This window comes from Macaca nemestrina, chromosome X, assembly GCF_043159975.1.
Source record: "Macaca nemestrina isolate mMacNem1 chromosome X, mMacNem.hap1, whole genome shotgun sequence".
NCBI classification, from domain to species: Eukaryota; Metazoa; Chordata; class Mammalia; order Primates; family Cercopithecidae; genus Macaca; species Macaca nemestrina.
Window position 1 is genome coordinate 79,048,244 of NC_092145.1, and position 18,388 is coordinate 79,066,631.

The 18,388-nt window shown below is 39.7% G+C and overlaps 1 long non-coding RNA gene and 1 pseudogene across 1 annotated transcript in view; both read right to left on the reverse strand.

Moving 5' to 3' along the window:
• The window catches only part of LOC105496932 (uncharacterized), a 74,280-nt gene that overhangs the window by 22,713 nt on the left and 33,179 nt on the right, over positions 1-18,388 (reverse strand). The window lies entirely within an intron of this gene.
• Positions 7,813-17,563, reverse strand: LOC105496931 (serine/threonine-protein kinase B-raf-like; annotated as a pseudogene).

The following is an 18,388-nucleotide window of genomic DNA, read 5'->3' on the forward strand; positions in this document are numbered from 1 at the left end:
AGTATTTCACAGACACAATTTTTTTTTCTTTTTCTTTTATTATTATACTTTAAGTTCTAGGGTACATGTGCACAACGTGCAGGTTTGTTACATATGTATACGTGTGCCATGTTGGTGTGCTGCACACATTAATTCGTCATTTACATTAGGTATATCTCCTAATGTTATCCCTCCCCCTCCCCCTCCCCAGAATAGGACCGGGTGTGTGATGTTCCACTTCCTGTGTCCAAGTGATCTCATTGTTCAATTCCCACCTATAAGTGAGAATATGCAGTATTTGGTTCTCTGTTTTTGCTATAGTTTGCTGAGAATGATGGTTTCCAGCTTCATCCATGTTCCTACAAAGGACACGAACTCATCCTGTTTTATGGCTGCATAGTATTCCATGGTGTATATGTGCCACATTTTCTTAATCCAGTCTGTCACTGATGGACATTTGGGTTGATTCCAAGTCTTTGCTATTGTGAATAGTGCCACAATAAACATACGTGTGCATGTGTCTTTATAGCAGCATGACTTATAATCCTTTGGGTATATCCCCAGTAATGGGATGGCTGAGTCAAATGGTATTTCTAGTTCTAGATCCTTGAGGAATCACCACACTGTTTTCCACAACAGTTGAACTAGTTTACAGTCCCACCAACAGTGTAAAAGCGTTCCTATTTCCCCATATCCTCTCCAGCACCTGTTGCTTTCTGATTTTTTAATGATTGCCATTCTAACTGGTGTGAGGAGTTCTTTGTAGGTTCTGGATATTAGCCCTTTGTCAGATGAGTAGATTGCAAAAATTTTCTCCCATTCTGTAGGTTGCCTGTTCACTCTGATGGTAGTTTCTTTTGCTGTGCAGAAGCTCTTTAGTTTAATTAGATCACATCTGTCAATTTTGGCTTTTGTTGCTGTTGCTTTTGGTGTTTTAGACATGAAGTCCTTGCCCGTGCCTATGTCCTGAATGGTATTCCCTAGGTTTTCTTCTAGGGTTTTTATGGTTTTAGGTCTAACATGTAAGTCTCTAATCCATCTTGATTAATTTTCATACAAGGAGTAAGGAAAGGATCCAGTTTCAGCTTTCTACTTATAACTAGCCAATTTTCCCAGCACCATTTATTAAATAGGGAATCCTTTCCCCATTTCTTGTTTTTGTCAGGTTTATCAAAGATCAGATGGCTGTGATGCGTGGTATTATTTCTGAGGGCTCTGTTCTGTTCCATTGGTCTATATCTCTGTTTTGGTACCAGTACCATGCTGTTTTGGTTACTGTAGCCTTGTAGTATAGTTTGAAGTCAGGTAGCGTGATGCCTCCAGTTTTGTTCTTTTGGCTTAGGACTGTCTTGGCAACGCGGGGTCTTTTTTGGTTCCATATGAACTTTAAAGAAGTTTTTTTCCAATTCTGTGAACAAAGTCATTGGCAGCTTAATGGGGATGGCATTGAATCTATAAATTACCTTGGGCAGTATGGCCATTTTCACAATATTGATTCTTCGTATCCATGAGCATGGTATGGTCTTCCATTTGTTTGTGTCCTTTATTTCACGGAGCAGTGGTTTGTAAGTTCTCCTTGAAGAGGTCCCTTACATCCCTTGTAAATTGGATTCCTAGGTATTTTATTCTCTTTGAAGCTATTGTGAATGGGAGTTCATTCATGATTTGGCTCTCTGTTTGTCTCCTACTGGTGTATAAGAATGCTTGTGAATTTTGCACATTGATTTTGTATCCTGAGACTTTGCTGAAGTTGCATATCAGCTTAAGGAGATTTGGGGCGGAGATGATGGGGTTTTCTAAATATACAATCATGTCATCTGCAAACAGGGACAATTTGACTTCTTCTTTTCCTAACTGAATACACTTGATTTCTTTCTCTTGCCTGATTGCCCTAGCCAGAACTTCCAACACTATGTCGAATAGGAGTGGCGAGAGAGGGCATCCCTGTCTTGTGCCAGTTTTCAAAGGGAATTTTTCCAGTTTTTGCCCATTCAGTATGATATCGGCTGTGGGTTTGTCATAAATAGCTCTTATTATGAAATATGTTCCATCAGTACCGAATTTATTGAGAGTTTTTAGCATGAAGGGCTGTTGAATTTTGTCAAGGGCCTTTTCTGCATCTATTGAGATAATCATGTGGTTTTTGTCATTGGTTCTGTTTATATGCTGGATTATGTTTATTGATTTGCATATGTTGAACCAGCCTTGCATCCCAGGGATGAAGCCCACTTGATCACGGTGGATAAGCTTTTTGATGTGCTGCTTGATTCGGTTTGCCAGTATTTTATTGAGGATTTTTGCATCAATGTTCATCAGGGATATTGGTCAAAAATTCTCTTTTTTTTTTTGTTGCATCTCTGCCAGGCTTTGGTATCAGGATGATGCTGGCCTCATAAAATGAGTTAGGGAGGATTCCCTCTTTTTCTATTGATTGGAATAGTTTCAGAAGGAATGGTACCAACTTCTCCTTGTAACTCTGGTAGAATTCGGCTGTGAATCCATCTGATCCTGGACTTTTTCTGGTTGGTAGGCTATTAATTATTGCCTCAATTTCAGAGCCTGCTATTGGTCTATTCAGGGATTCAACTTCTTCCTGGTTTAGTCTTGGAAGAGTGTAAGTGTCCAGGAAATTATCCATTTCTTCTAGGTTTTCTAGTTTATTTGCGTAGAGGTGTTTATAATATTCTCTGATGGTAGTTTGTATTTCTGTGGGGTCGGTGGTGATATCCCCTTTATCATTTTTTATTGCGTCTGTTTGATTCTTCTCTCTTTTCTTCTTTATTAGTCTTGCTAGCAGTCTATCAATTTTGTTGATCTTTTCAAAAGTCCAGCTCCTGGATTCATTGATTTTTTGAAGGGTTGTTTTGTGTCTCTATCTCCTTCAGTTCTGCTCTGATCTTAGTTATTTCTTGCCTTCTGCTAGCTTTCGAATGTGTTTGCTCTTGCTTCTCTAGTTCTTTTAATTGTGATGTTAGCATATCCATTTTAGATCTTTCCTGCTTTCTCTTGTGGGCATTTAGTGCTATAAATTTCCCTCTACACACTGCTTTAAGTGTGTCCCAGAGATTCTGGTATGTTGTATCTTTGTTCTCATTGGTTTCAAAGAACATCTTTATTTCTGCCTTCATTTCGTTATGTACCCAGTAGTCATTCAGGAGCAGGTTGTTCAGTTTCCATGTAGTTGAGCGGTTTTGATTGAGTTTCTTAGTCCTGAGTTCTAGTTTGATTGCACTGTGGTCTGAGAGACAGTTTGTTATAATTTCTGTTCTTGTACATTTGCTGAGGAGTGCTTTACTTCCAATTACGTGGTCAATTTTGGAGTAAGTATGATGTGGTGCTGAGAAGAATGTATATTCTGTTGATTTGGGGTGGAGAGTTCTGTAGATGTCTATTAGGTCCGCTTGGTGCAGAGATGAGTTCAATTCCTGGATATCCTTGTTAACTTTCTGTCTCCTTGATCTGTCTAATGTTGACAGTGGGGTGTTAAAGTCTCCCATTAGTATTGTATGGGAGTCTAAGTCTCTTTGTAAGTCACTAAGGACTTGCTTTATGAATCTGGGTGCTCCTGTACTGGGTGCATATATATTAAGGATAGTTAGCTCTTCCTGATGAATTGATCCCTTTACCATTATGTAATGGCCTTCTTTGTCTCTTTTGATCTTTGATGGTTTAAAGTCTGTTTTATCAGAGACTAGGATTGCAACCCCTGCTTTTTTTTGTTCTCCATTTGCTTGGTAGATCTTCCTCCATCCCTTTATTTTGAGCCTATGTGTGTCTGTGCATGTGAGATGGGTCTCCTGAATACAGCAAACTGATGGGTCTTGACTCTTTATCCATTTTGCCAGTCTGTGTCTTTTAATTGGACCATTTAGTCCATTTACATTTAATGTTAATATTATTATGTGTGAAGTTGATCCTGTCATTATGATATTAGCTGGTCATTTTGCTCATTAGTTGATGCAGTTTCTTCCTAGCATCGATGGACTTTACATTTTGGCATGTTTTTGTAATGGCTGGTATCTATTGTTCCTTTGCATGTTTAGTGCTTCCTTCACAATCTCTTGATGGGCAGGCCTGGTGGTGACAAAATCTCTAAACATTTGCTTGTCTGTAAAGGATTTTATTCCTCCTTCACTTATGAAACTTAGTTTGGCTGGATATGAAATTCTGGGTTTAAAATTCTTTTCTTTAAGAATGTTGAATATTGGCCCCCACTCTCTTCTGGCCTGTAGAGTTTCTGCCAAGAGATCTGCTGTTAGTCTGATGGGCTTCCCTTTGTGGGTAACCCAACCTTTCTCTCTGGCTGCCCCTTAACATTTTTTCCCTCATTTCAACTTTGGTGAATCTGACAATTATGTGTCTTGTAGTTCCTCTTCTAGAGGAGTATCTTTGTGTTGTTCCCTGTATTTCTGAATTTGAATGTTGGCCTGCCTTACTAGGTTGGGGAAGTTCTCCTAGATCATGTCCTGCAGAGTGTTTTTCAACTTGGTTCCATTTTCCCCATCACTTTCAGGCACACCAATCAGACGTAGATCTGGTCTTTTCACATAATCCCATATTTCTTGAAGGCTTTGTTCATTTCTTTTTACTCTTTTTGCTCTACACTTCTCTTCTCGCTTCATTTCATTCATTTGCTCTTCAATCTCTGATACTCTTTCTTCCAGTTGATTGAGTTGGTTACTGAAGCTTGTGCATTTGTCACGTAGTTCTCCTGTGACGGTTTTCATCTCTATCAGTTCTTTTAAGGTCTTCTCTGCATTGATTATTGTAGTTATCCACTCATCCATTCTTTTTTCAAGTTTTTTAGTTTCTTTGCACTGGTTACATAGTTCCTCCTTTAGCTCTGAGAAGTTTGATCTACTGAAGCCTTCTTCTCTCAACTTGTCAAAGTCATCCTCCGTTCAGCTTTGTTCCGTTGCTGGCAATGAGCTGCATTCCTTTGGAGGGGGAGATGCGCTCTGATTTTTTGAATTTCCAGCTTTTCTGCACTGCTTTTTCCCCATCTTTGTGGTTTTATCTGCCTTTGGTCTTTGATGATGGTGACGTACTGATGGGGTTTTGGCGTGGGTGTCCTTTCTGTTTGTTAGTTTTCCTTCTAACAGTCAGGACCCTCAGCTGTAGGTCTGTTGGAGATTGCTTGAGGTCCACTCCAGACCCTGTTTGCCTGGGTATCAGCAGCAGAGGCTGCAGAAGATAGAATATTGCTGAACAGCGAGTGCTGCTGTCTGATTCTTGCTCTGGAAGCTTCGTCTCAGGGGTGTACCCTGCCGTGTGAGGTGTGAGGTGTCTGTCTGCACCTAGTGGGGGATGTCTCGCAGTTAGGCTACTCAGGGGTCAGCGACCCACTTGAGCAGGCAGTCTGTCCGTTCTCAGATCTCAACCTCCATGCTGGGAGATCCACTGCTCTCTTCAAAGCTGTCAGACAGCTGTCTGACTCCTTGATCTGTGGTGGGCTCCACCCAGTTCGAGCTTCCCAGCGGCTTTGTTTACCTACTTAAGCCTCAGCAATGGCGGGTGCCCCTCCCCCAGCCTCGCTGCTGCCTTGCAGTTACATCTCAGACTGCTGTGCTAGCAATGAGGGAGGCTCCGTGGGTGTGGGACCCCCTAGGCCAGGTGTGGGATATAATCTCCTGGTGTGCCATTTGCTAAGACCCTTGGTAAAGCACAGTATTAGGATGGGACTTACTGATTTTCCAGGTGTTGTGTGTCTCACTTTCCTTTGGCTAGGAAAAGGAATTCCCTTCCCCCTTGCACTTCGCAGGTGAGGCGATGCCTTGCCCTGCTTCAGCTCTCGCTGGTCGGGCTGCACCCATGGAGCAGCACCAACTGTCCGACACGCCCCAGTGAGATGAACCTGGTACCTCAGTTGAAAATGCAGAAATCACCCATCTTCTGTGTCACTCACACTGGGAGCTGGAGACTGGAGCTGTTCCTGTTCGGCCATCCTGGGCACGCTCCCCCACCCCCCGCCCAGTCAATTTTTTTCAAACTCTGTTAGTTACATGCTTGCTAGTCTTCTATTTTGAATGAGTAAAGCCCTATGTAACAATTACTAATAATCATATATTTAATGCCACTTAAGGCTTTAAAAATCATATGCTTTGATATTTTCCAATAGTTACATTTCTTTATTCCTTTCTTAGTCTCATTTTTTAAAATATGAGAAATGCTCTTTTTCATTTTCTTAACTAAACTGAAAGTCATGAAACAATTCTGAAGTAATAATGGCATTACTTATCTTAAGTTACCCAAATGAGGGGCTAACGGTTTGCTGTAATTATTATTGAGTGATTTTCCTGGATGACATCTAACTATTCAAATAAAGAAAATGTTTCAAAAATGTATTTGTGGGTACTTAAAAACTAAATTATCATTAAAGTCTTCTCAATTTTCTTCTTTATTGACTGCAAAGAAGCATTTATACAGATGTCTGTTCACTGGAAGAATCTCGAACTATTGGCTACATTTAAAAATCATGACAAAACCAAATTGAGTAAGTGAAGATATAGTTAAGAGGCTGACAATGAAGTAGAGATGGCCAAATCTTTGATAGGACCACATGCTGTTGCTTTCTACTTTTTATTCCCTGAATCACAGTTAAGAATGCACTGACCATCACATTACAGTCATTTTCTACACAACAAAGTGTAAGTATTAGAGAACACTAAAAAATACTTCATACTATGGAATGCAAAAAGGAGAATAGCATTCATTCATCGTAAGTAGAATCTTGCTGGGCAAAGAATATAAGGAGAACAGAAATTTCATGAGACACAATGATAAGGTGATTGCTAAAATATGCATAATAAGAGGTAAGAATAATTCAATAACAACTTTAAAATATCTGTTAACTGGTGTTTGGAAACCAGAGTAATCTCAAAGAAAAACACACCTAAAAGTTCTCACAGAATTCTGTGAAGATTTTTTGCAGGGGAGGAATTGTGTGTGAAGGGGGCAATGCATTTGCAATGAAATTTGACTTCTACATGAGCAAGACATCCTTAATGTACTTTTTTTTTTCCGAGACCGAGTCTTGCTCTGTCGCCCAGGCTGGAGTGCAGTGGCATGGTCTCGGCTCACTGCAAGCTACACCTCCTGGGTTCACGCCATTCTCCTGCCTCAGCTTCCCAAGTAGCTGGGACTACAGGCGCCCACCACCACGCCCGGCTAATTTTTTGTATTTTTAGTAGAGACGGGGTTTCACTGTGTTAGCCAGGATGGTCTCGATCTCCTGACCTCGTGATCCGCCTGCCTCAGCCTCCCAAAGTGCTGGGATTACAGGCATGAGCCACCGCACCCGGCCCTTACTATATTTTTTAAAAAGTTATTTAAAAGGAACTTCCAATTTATAACATTTTCTCACTAAAAATCCAAAGTTAAGTCATTTTACTCATGTCAAGCATGCCACTCCTCAGCAATATTTTTGGTCACCTACACTCACAATTTATAAAAAGAAATTTAGTTTATTGCCTCAAGGAAATAAAGGATATCCACATTTTCCAAATTGTTGTAAAAAGAAATCATTATAGAAAAAGTGTTAAGGGCTAGACGTAGTGGCTCACTCCTGTAATCTCAGCACTTTGGGAGGCCAAGGCAGGCAGATCACGAGGTCAGGAGATCGAGACCATCCTGGCTAACACAGTGAAAACCCATCTCTACTAAAAATACAGAAACAAAATTAGCTGGGTGTGGTGGCAGGCACCTGTAGTCCCAGCTACTCTGGAGGCTGAGGTGGGAGAATGGCATGAACCTGGGAGGCAGAGCTTGCAGTGAGCTGAGATTGCACCACTGCACTCTAGCCTGGGCGACAGAGCGAGACTCTGTTTCAAAAAAAAAAAAAATTATTAAATTCTAGTGACTTCCTAAATCAGACCTATTCAGTTTGCCTTATCTAACCCAGGTTAACCTACTGCCAACTTCCCACCTGCAAACACAGGCACAGGTATGGTCTTCTGGAGTCCCTAGTGGACAAGTGATAGCTAGTGACAAAAGCTGCATGAGAAAACTGAAGTTTAATACTTAAAATAACCAAGTGAATGAAACAAACCCAGAACAGAAAGTAAAGCAGGCACTGCCAAATTTTAGCAATGTCTATGTATTTTAACCCTTGGATGTTCAAAATCCAATGTTAAGTATAAATACTAGTTTGGGGAAAAATTATATCTAGTCTTTAACCACAAAAGTTTTCTTTGGTTCACCTTAAAAAAAGAACATTTTATTCAATTTAACATATAAGCAAACATATGTTCATTTATTTTCCTTTTGTTTCTACTCTCCTGCACTCTCTCTCTTACTTGTTTCTATAGACAAGAAATGCACCATATCCCCCCGCCTGGATGGGTGTTTTTGCCAAAGAACAAGCATATAGACTAAAATCCTCTGTTTGGAAATCAGCCCAATTCAAAGAGAGTTCTGATGCACTGCGGTGAATTTTTGGCAATGAGCGGGTCAGCAGCTCAATAGAGGTGAGAATTTGGGGAAAGAGTGGTCTCTCATCTCTTTTCTTTTTAAGGCACTCTGCCATTAATCTGTTCATGGCTTTTGGACAGTTACTCTGTACCTTACTGAGATCTGGAGATAGGTATCCTCATCCCACCATAATAATTATCTGGTCCCTGTTGTTGATGTTTGAATAAGGTAACTATCCAGTCATCAGTTCATATAGAACAATCCCAAATGCATATACATGTGACTGAAAGCTGTATGAATTTTTATCTCGCATTCTGATGACTTCTGGTGCCATCCACAAAAAGGATCTAGACAACTGTTCAAACTGATGGGACCCACTCCATCGAGATTTCACTGTGGCTAGACCAAAATCACCCATTTTCACTGTGAGGTCTTCATGAAGAAATATATTATTACTCTTGAGGTCTCTATGGATGATTGACTTGGCGTGTCAGTAATCCACGCCCTGTGCAGTCTGTCATGCAATATCCGTAAGTTTGATCATCTCAAATTTGGTCTCGATGATACGGAGATGGTAATACAAGCTGGAGCCTTCACACCACTGGGTAACAATAGCCAGTTGTGGTTTTGTTGAATAGCCCATGAAGAGTAGGATACTCACATGTTATGTTTTCCTGAGCACTCCTCCTTCATTTTTGAAGGCTTGTAACTGCTGAGGTGTAGGTGCTGTCACATTCAACATTTTCACTGCCACATCACCATGCCACTTTCCCTTGTAGACTGTTCCAAATGATCTAGATCCAATTCTTTGTCCCACTGTAATTTGCCCATCAGGAATCTCCCAATCATCGTTCCAGTCCTGTCTACCAAGCATTTTCATTTGATTCCTATCTTCTGAGGATGCAGATGACTTCCTTTCTCACTGAGGTCCTGGAGATTTCTGTAAGGCTTTCACGTTAGTGAGTGACCCAGGCAGGGGGTGTGGCAGACAAACCTGTGGTTGATCCTCCATCACCACGAAATGCTTGGTCTCTAATAATCAAGTCATCAATATCGACAGGTTCTACTGTGCTTATATGCATATTGGGAGCTGATGAGGACCGGTTTCGCCCAAATTGATTTCGATGATCTTCATCTGCTGGTCGGAAGGGCTGTGGAAATGGAATGGATTTTAAAGGAGACAGATTGGTGAGAATTTGGGGCCCAGTAGAGTCTCAGCGGGGTGCGGAAGGGGATGATCCAGATGTAAGGGCAGTCTCTGCTAAGGAGGACTCTTCCTGTGGTATTGAATGGCGTTAAAAGAACTTGGAGAAAAACAACAAATCAAGTTGGTCATAATTAACACATATCGGGGAACCTCTGTACTACAATGCTGGTGAAATTTATAACCACATGTTTGACAGTAGAAACCCTGGAAAAGCAGCTTTTGACAAAAGTCACAAAATGCTAAGGTGAAAAATGTTTTTCGTAAAAAGTTGGGTGTTGTAAGTGGAACATTCTCCAACACTTCCACATTCAATTCTTCTCCAGTAAGCCAGGAAATACCAGTGTCCTAGCCAATTGGCTTCTTGTCTCCATCCTGAATTATGTAAACAGCACAGCACTCTGGGATTAGACCTCTCATCATCAGTGCTTTCTTTAGACTGTCTCCGACTGTAACTCCATACCTTGCAGACACCACTGTCCTGTTTGTTGGGCAGGAAGACTCTAACAATAGGTTTTTGTGGTGACTTGGGGTTGCTCCAGGCCACATCTGTGGAATTTTGAAAAACTGAAAGAGATAAAGGTAGCACTGAAAGGCTAAAAGAGGAAGAAGATTTAACAGTGTCCATTGATGCAGAGTTAGAAACAGAAAAATCAGTTCCGTTCCCCAGAGATTCCAATAACTGTTGTTGTCTTTGTTGGAGTGTATCTAGCTTGCTGGTGTATTCCTCATAGGCCTGCAGATATATTGATGGTGGATTATGTTCCCTACCAAATTTGTCTAATAGGGCCTCTATATGTTCCTGTGCTAACTTAATCGATTATTTGTTTGATATTCCACACTTTGTGCTATTTGTCTTACTGGTTCTTTCTTTTCTTCACTTCTTCGGGATTAATTTTTATTAATTATTTGTTCTCTTCTGTTGGTTTAGAAGTTAAAAGTATGGTTTCTACATTTTTGGAGGATAACTTCCTCGGGAATGTCAGAGTCTGCAGCCGAAGAGGCCGCGGCGCTGGCGCCAGCCTCAGGCTCCATGTCCCCATTGAACAGAGCCTCGCCGGGCTCCACACCACTGCCATCGCCACCGCCACCGCCACCGCTCAGCGCCGCCATCTTATCATGTTTTCATTTATCTGGGATAAATGCCCCCAAATTCAGTTACTGTGTCATGTGGTAATTGCATGGTTAGTTTTTAAAGAAACTTTCAAGCTGTCAAGGACAAGGCAGGTGAAGGTAGTCAAGGGCAAACCAATAATACCAATAATAATAATAATAATGATAAAGTAGACTCACTCCAAAAGGGTGAATACTAAGGATGCTAGACAAGGTCTTAAGAGTGGCACAGTTAAAAGACAAAACAAAAGCTTTATAGCTTTTTTCTTAAGCTGATCAGCAGTGCAGCTTAAGAAGAGTGAAGTTAAACAGAATGGTGAAACTCCTTTACTACTCCTCCCCATGCGCTGACTACCAAAGCAAGATGACTTGCTATCTCAGTAACTATGATTCCACCTTTACTTATTAGCATTAAGGATGGCCTAATAGATTGCAACAGAGATATTAGGTTCTTCATTTTGTAGGGCTGGCGCTATAGAGAAAAATAAATAGCAAAGAGTCTTAGAAACAAATACTTCCCCAAATCTCCCAGAATAGGCTATCCAGCTGTACTACCTACCTCCATTTTCCCAGAACTGGTAGAGCTTTAAGAGAACATGGCTTGAAACATGCCCCTAAATAGTAGGTTTTAAGGGCCTATACTACATTTAAATCATTCTATGATAAGTATTTGAGCCATTTACAATTACAGAAGTTAGAAAAAGTGAGTTTAAGTGGATAAAGTGCCAAAGCAGAAAGTCAATGGAGTGTAATGGTTAAGGATGTGGATACTGACAGACTATGGCTGATATTCCTAATATACAAAGAACTCTTAAAAATTGAGTGAATAAAACCAAAAACCCAATAGAAGAATGGGGAAAATATATAAACAGACAATTCACACAAAAGGTATAAAAACTATCCTCAAACATATGAAAAGATGTTCAAACTCAGAATTAGAGAAATGCAAAGTAAAAATACACTGAGATACAATCTCTCACCTATCAGACTGGCAAAAAAAAAATGACAACATATTCTGTTGGTGAAGCTGCGAGGAAACAGGCACTCTCATACGTTCATGGTGAGAAAGCAAACTGCTGCAACACTTCTGGTGGCAAATCTGCAATACTTAATAAATCTACACACGTTCTTACTTTTTTTAAAAAAGTAACACCTTTATTGAAATAAAATTTACCTACTATACAATTCACCCATTTAAAGTATACAATTTAATGATTTTTCATAAATTCACAGAGTTGTATAACCACCACCACAATCAGTTTTACATAATTTTCATCACCTCTAAAATAAATTGCATTCACAGTAGCAGTCGCTCCTCATTTCCCCTCACAACTCTCCCCACCCCTATCACTGGGGTGCGGAGAGCAACCACTAATACCTACTTTCTGTCTCTAAATAGCAGAGAGGCATATGGGAAGATATAAGACTGAACATTCGCAGCAATCATGGGGAGAATACTAGACTTGCACAGGTTATAAAATTGAGGATTCAAGCTATATTTACCTAAATTCCCAGGGAAAGGGAAGTTCTAAGTGACATCTCTGTTAAAAGTGAATGACACTCTTGATTTTAGACCAGGTACACCACTCTCCCTTCTAGGTCAACCTCGAGAAATTTGCTTTCAAGAATAAAAGAGAAGCTCTTGAACTATGCCTGTTGAGCCGTGGCATCCACATGATTCCAGAAAGAATATCAGAAGTTCTATACCAAGAAGCGCTCCAGATAATCAAGGAAGTTTAGCAGCTCTGGAGTTGCTAGATTAATGACTACTCCATTAAATTACTTTTCCAACAAAAGGAAAGAGTTATACAGAAAACAGTTATGCACTCCAGGAGCTAAAAACTATTTCTCTCATAATATTGGCCTATGAATATCCAACCATTTACCCTGGCAAATTATTTCTCTACTACTAATTTTCAAAAAAGGTTGGTCATGGCTAAAGGCAGCTACCCAATGTGAGAAAAGAAAGTTGATGATCAAGGCCATTATTGAGACATGGATATACCACATTGAAAAATCCCAAAATTTCATGGAGGTCTAATGTAGCTATCACAACTTACAGCATCAGAGGCCAGAAAAACTCAGCCTACACCAAGTAATGTAGACTTTCTTTTATAGATAACTTTCCTTTTTCCTATTTTCGTGAAGTTAAAACAGGCCCCAAATCTTAGGAGGTAGCAGAGGAATACGATTCTGAAAGATTATCTGGCCTGAGAACATTCTGATTATCAATTTCAGCTATAGCACAGTAGATAAATGGTGTGCAATAAAGATTTAATTTAGCAGGCCTGAGACTGCTATTCTTAGAAGGGCCTAGTTATAAGGTTGGCCCTTGGTTGACATCTTCAGCCTTGGTTCTGGAGTATTCTCAGTCAACAGATAACTTATTAGGGAGGCACACTGTAGATTATATGTGCAAGCTATATTGATTTATGCTGAACACCTACTTTCCTGCTGGGAATCCGGCATTTTGGCATGTGCCAGGCAGGGAGTGCTTGTGTGATTAGTCCCCAGTAAAAATCTTGGGTGCTGAGTCTCAAGTGGGCTTCCATGGTAGAAATCATTTCACACATGTTGCTGCATTTTCATTGCTGGGCCAAGCATGTGCTCTGTGTCACCCCTCATTAGAGAAGGAGAGCATGCAAGGTTTGCACAGAGATTTCTGCAGACTTCAACTGTGTCTTTTTCCTTTATAATCTAATTGTGTATCCTTATTGCATCACTAGAATAACTCCTAACCGTCCACAAAATTATGTGCAGGCAAGATGATGGAATAGAAAGCTCCACCAATCATCCCCACCACAAAGACACCAAGTTAACAACTATCTATACAGAAGAAAAAAATACCTTCGTAAGAACCAAAAATCAGATGAGCCCTCATAGTACCTGGATTTAACTTCATATTGTTGAAAAAGAGGCACTGAAGAGAAAAAAGTCCTGAACTGCTGATGCCACCCCTCCTCCACTCTGGCAGCCACAGAGTGGTGCAGAGAGCTTCTCTAGGCACTGAGGGAGAAAGAACACAGCAGTTATGACACAATGAACTCAGTGCTGCCCAGTTAGAGCAGAAAGGAAAACCAGACCAAACTCAGCTGATGCCCACTTATGAAGGGAGCATTTAAACCAGATCTTGCCAGAGGAAAATTATGAATCCTAGAAGTCCAAAATTGAGTGCCTGCAAACCTCACCACTGAAGATTAGAGCATCCTGCGTCTCCAAGTAAACCTGAAAAGCAGTCTAGGACATAAGAACTGCAACTCTTAGGTGAGTTCTCGTGCTAAATTAGGCCTGGAGACAGTGAACTGAGTGAGCGCATGACATACTAAGATCAGCTGGGGCAGCCAAGGGAATATTGCCATCACCCCTCCATAACCTCAGGCTGCACAGCTCATGGCTTCAAAAGAGACCCCTTCCTTCCACTTGAGGAGAAGAGAGAGAAGAGTGGGGAGAACTTTATCTTACATCTAAGTTACCAGCTAAGCCACAGCAGGATAGGGCACTGGTCAGAGTCCTAAGGGCCCCATTCCAGGCCCTAGATCTCAGACAACATTTCTAGACACACCCTGGGCCAGAAGACAACCTGCTGCCTTGAAGGAAAGGACCCAGTCCTGACAGCATTTATCACATGCCAAATGAAGAGCCCTTTGACCCTAAATAATGAGCAGTGACACCCGCCTTGGGTGAGTGGCTGAGACTTGTTCGCTTCAGGTGAGACTCATAGCACGTGACCAGCTGTGGTGGCTACAGGGCAAAACTCCATCTGCTTGAGAAAAGCAGAGAAAAAAGGAAAGGGGACTTTGTCTTTCACATTAGGTACCAGCATGGCCACAGGGGGGTAAAACAATTCCAGGACTTGAATCTTGGATGGCATTTCTGGACCTGCCCTGGGCCAAAGGAGAGAATACTGTCCTGAAGGGTGAGTCCCAGGCCAGGGAGCATTCACAACAAGCTGACTTAAGAGGCTTTGGGCATTAAGGGAATATAAGCAATAGTCTGGTAGTACTCTTTGTGGCCTGGGGTGGCAGTAGCTAGGAAATGAAGTTCCTTTGCCTTTGAAAAGGGGAGGGAAGAGTTTTTAAAAATGTGTTTTGTGGTTTGACTGCCAGAGCAGTCACAAAGCAATAGAACACTTGGTAGACTTCAAAGGAATTTGACTCTAGTCCGTAAATTCCAAACAGCACTTCTGGACCCACCATGGAATTGGGGGACCTTGCCTCCCTGAAAGGAAGGACACAGTCTAGACTGGCTTTGCCACTTGATGACTGTAGAGTTCCAGGACCTTGAGTGAGCACAGGAAGTAGCCAGAGAGTGGTCACAGCAGGCCTTAGGTTAGACCCAGCACTGGGCTGGCTTCAGGTCTGATCCAGCACAGCCATAGTGGTCGTGGCCACAGGGTTGCTTGTGTCACCCATTCCCAGCTTTAGGTGGCTTATAATAGAAAGAGAGATTCTTTGTTTGGAAGAAAGTGAGGGAAGAGAACAAGTCTCTACCTGGTAATTCAGAGAATTCTTCCCCATCTTGTCCAAGACCATGAAGAGGATACCTCTATAAGTCTGTGAAAACCACAATATTACTATATTTGTGGTGTCCCCTAGAGCAGAAGCAGCTTAGATCATGATACCCAAGTCCTTTCAAATACCTGGAAAACCTTCCCAAGAAGGGTGGCTACAAATAAGCCCAGAGTGAAGGCTAAAATAAATACCTAACCTTTCAATGCCCAGACAAAAAAGAACACCTACTAGCATCAATATCAACCAGCAAAATATGACTTTATCAAATGAAGCAAATAAGAGACCAGGATGAATCCTGGAGAAACAGATATATGACTTTTCAGACAAAGAATTCAAAATAGCTGTGTTGAGAAAAATCAAATAAAAAAGCATTTTGAGGTTAGATAATAACCTCAAAAGGACAAACTAAGAGTTATTGGCCTGAAAGAGGAAGTAGAGAAAAAGATAGGAATAGAAAGTTTATTCAAAGGCATAACAACAGAGAATTTTCCAAAACTAGAGAAAGATATCAATATCCAAGTACAAGAAGGTTGAAGAACACCAAGCAGATTTAACCCAAAGAAAACTACCTCAAGACATTTAATAATCAAGCTCCCAAAGGTCAAGGAAAAAGAAAGGATCCTAAAAGCAGAAAGAGAAAAGAAACAAATAACATACAATGGAGCTCCAATACATCGGGCAGCAGACTTTTCAGTGGAAACCTTATGGGCCAGGACAGAGTAGTGTGACATATTTAAAGTGCTGAAGGAAAAAAAACTTTTACCCTAGAAAGGTATAGCCAGCAAAAATATACTTCAAATATAAAGGAGAAATAAAGACTTTCCCAGACAAACAAAAGCTGAGGAATTTCATCAATACCAGACCTGTCCTATAAGAAATGTTAAGAGGAGTATTTCAACCAGAAATAAAAAGACAATAATGAGCAATAATCATCTGAAAGTACAAAACTCACTGGTAGTAGTAAGTACACAGAAGAACACAGAATATTATAACACTGTAACTGTGGTGTGGAAACTACTCGTATTCTAAGTAGACAGACTAAATAATGAACCAATCAAAAATAATGACTACAACAAATTTTCAAGACATAACCAATACAATAAGATATAAATAGAAACAACAAAATATTAAAAAGCGAGGGGACGAAGTTCAACCGTAAGGTTTCTACTTGTTTTCTTTTGCTCATTTGTTTGTTTATGCTAACAGTGTTAAGTTATCAGGTTAAAATAATGGGTTACAAAATAGTATTTGCAAGACTCATGGTAATCTCAAACCTAAAAACATACAATGGAGACATAAAACATAAAAAGCAAGAAGCAAAATCATATCACCAGAGAAAATCCCCTTCACTAAAGGAAGACACGAAGGAAAGAAGGAAGAAAGAGAAGACCACAAAACTACTGGAAAACAAATAACAATATGGTGAGAATAAGTTTTACTTACCAATAATAACATTGAATGAAAATGGACTAAATTCTCCAATCAAAAGACACAGACCAGCTAAATAAATAAAAAGACCCACTGATGTGTTGCCTTCAAGAAACACACTTCACCTATAAAGACACATATAGCCTGAAAATAAAGGGAGAGGAAAAATGTATTCCATGTCAATGGAAACAAACAAACAAACAAAAAGCAGGAGTAGCTATACTTACGTCAGCCAAAATAGATTTCAAGACAAAAGCTTTAAGAAGAGACAAAGAAGGTCACTACATAATGATAAAGGGGTCAATTCAGCAAGAGGACATAATGAATATAAATATATGTGCATCCAATACTGGAACACTCAGATATATAAAGCAAATATTACTAGAGCTATAGAGAAAGATAAGACTTGGTACAATAATAGCTGAAGACTTCACCATCCCATTTTCAGCATCGGACAAAGCTTCTAGACAGAAAAATCAACAAAGAAATATCAGACTTCATCTGCATTATAGACCAAATGGTTCTGATAGATAATTACAGAACATTTCATCCAATAACTACAAACTACACATTCTTTTCCTCAGCACATGGATCCTTCTCAAGGATAGACCATATGTTAAGTCACAACTCATAATATATTCAAAAACACTGAAATAATATCAAGTAGCTTCTCTGAAGATAGTGGAATAAAACTAGAAATAAATAACAAGAGGAATTTTGGAAATGATACAAATATATGGAAATTAAACAATATGCTCCTAAATGACAAGTGGGTCAATGGAGAAATTAAGAAAAAAAAATGAATAATTTCTTGAAACAAATAATAATGGAAACACAACATATCAAAACCTATGGGACACAACAAAAGCAGTACCCAGAAGGAAATTTATAGCTATAAGTGCCTACATCAAAACAGAGAAAAAACTTCAAACAAAAAATTTAATGATGCGTCTTAAAGAACTAGAAAAGAAAGAGCAAACCAAACTCAAAACTAATAAAAAAGGGAAATAACAAAGATTAGAGCAGAAATAAATGAAATTGAAATAAAACAATACAAAAGGTCAATGAAACAAAAAGTGGCTGTTTTTGAAAAGTTGAACAAAATTGACAAAGTTTTACCTAGACTAAGAAAAAAAGAGAGGAATTCAAGTAAATTAAATCACAAATGAAAAAGGAGACATTACAACTGATACTGCAGAAATTGAAAAGACTGTTAGAAATTCAAAAGATTGTTAGTGGTTACTAGGAGTAACTATATGCCAATAAATTGGAAAATCTAGAAGAAATAGACAAATTCCTAGATACATACAAGCTACCAAATATTTAAAGAAGAACTAATACCAATTCTACTCAAACTATTCCAAAAAACAGAGGAGGAAATACATCCAAACTCATTCTATAAGGCCAGTAGTATACTGATACCCAAACCAGACAAAGACATTAAAAAAAGAAAAAAACTACTGGACAATATCTCTGATAAATATTGATGCAAAAATTCTCAAAAAATACCATCAAACTGAATTCAACAATACAGTAGAAAGATCATTCCTCATGACCAAGTGAGATTTATCCCTAGGATGCAAAGATGGTTCAATACACACAAATGAATCAATATGGTATATCATATCAACATAATAAAGGATAAAAATTATATGAGCACTTTAATTTATGCTGAAAAGTTGATAAAATTAAACATCAACTCAGGATAAAAACCCTTAAAAAACTGTACAGAAGGAGCACACCT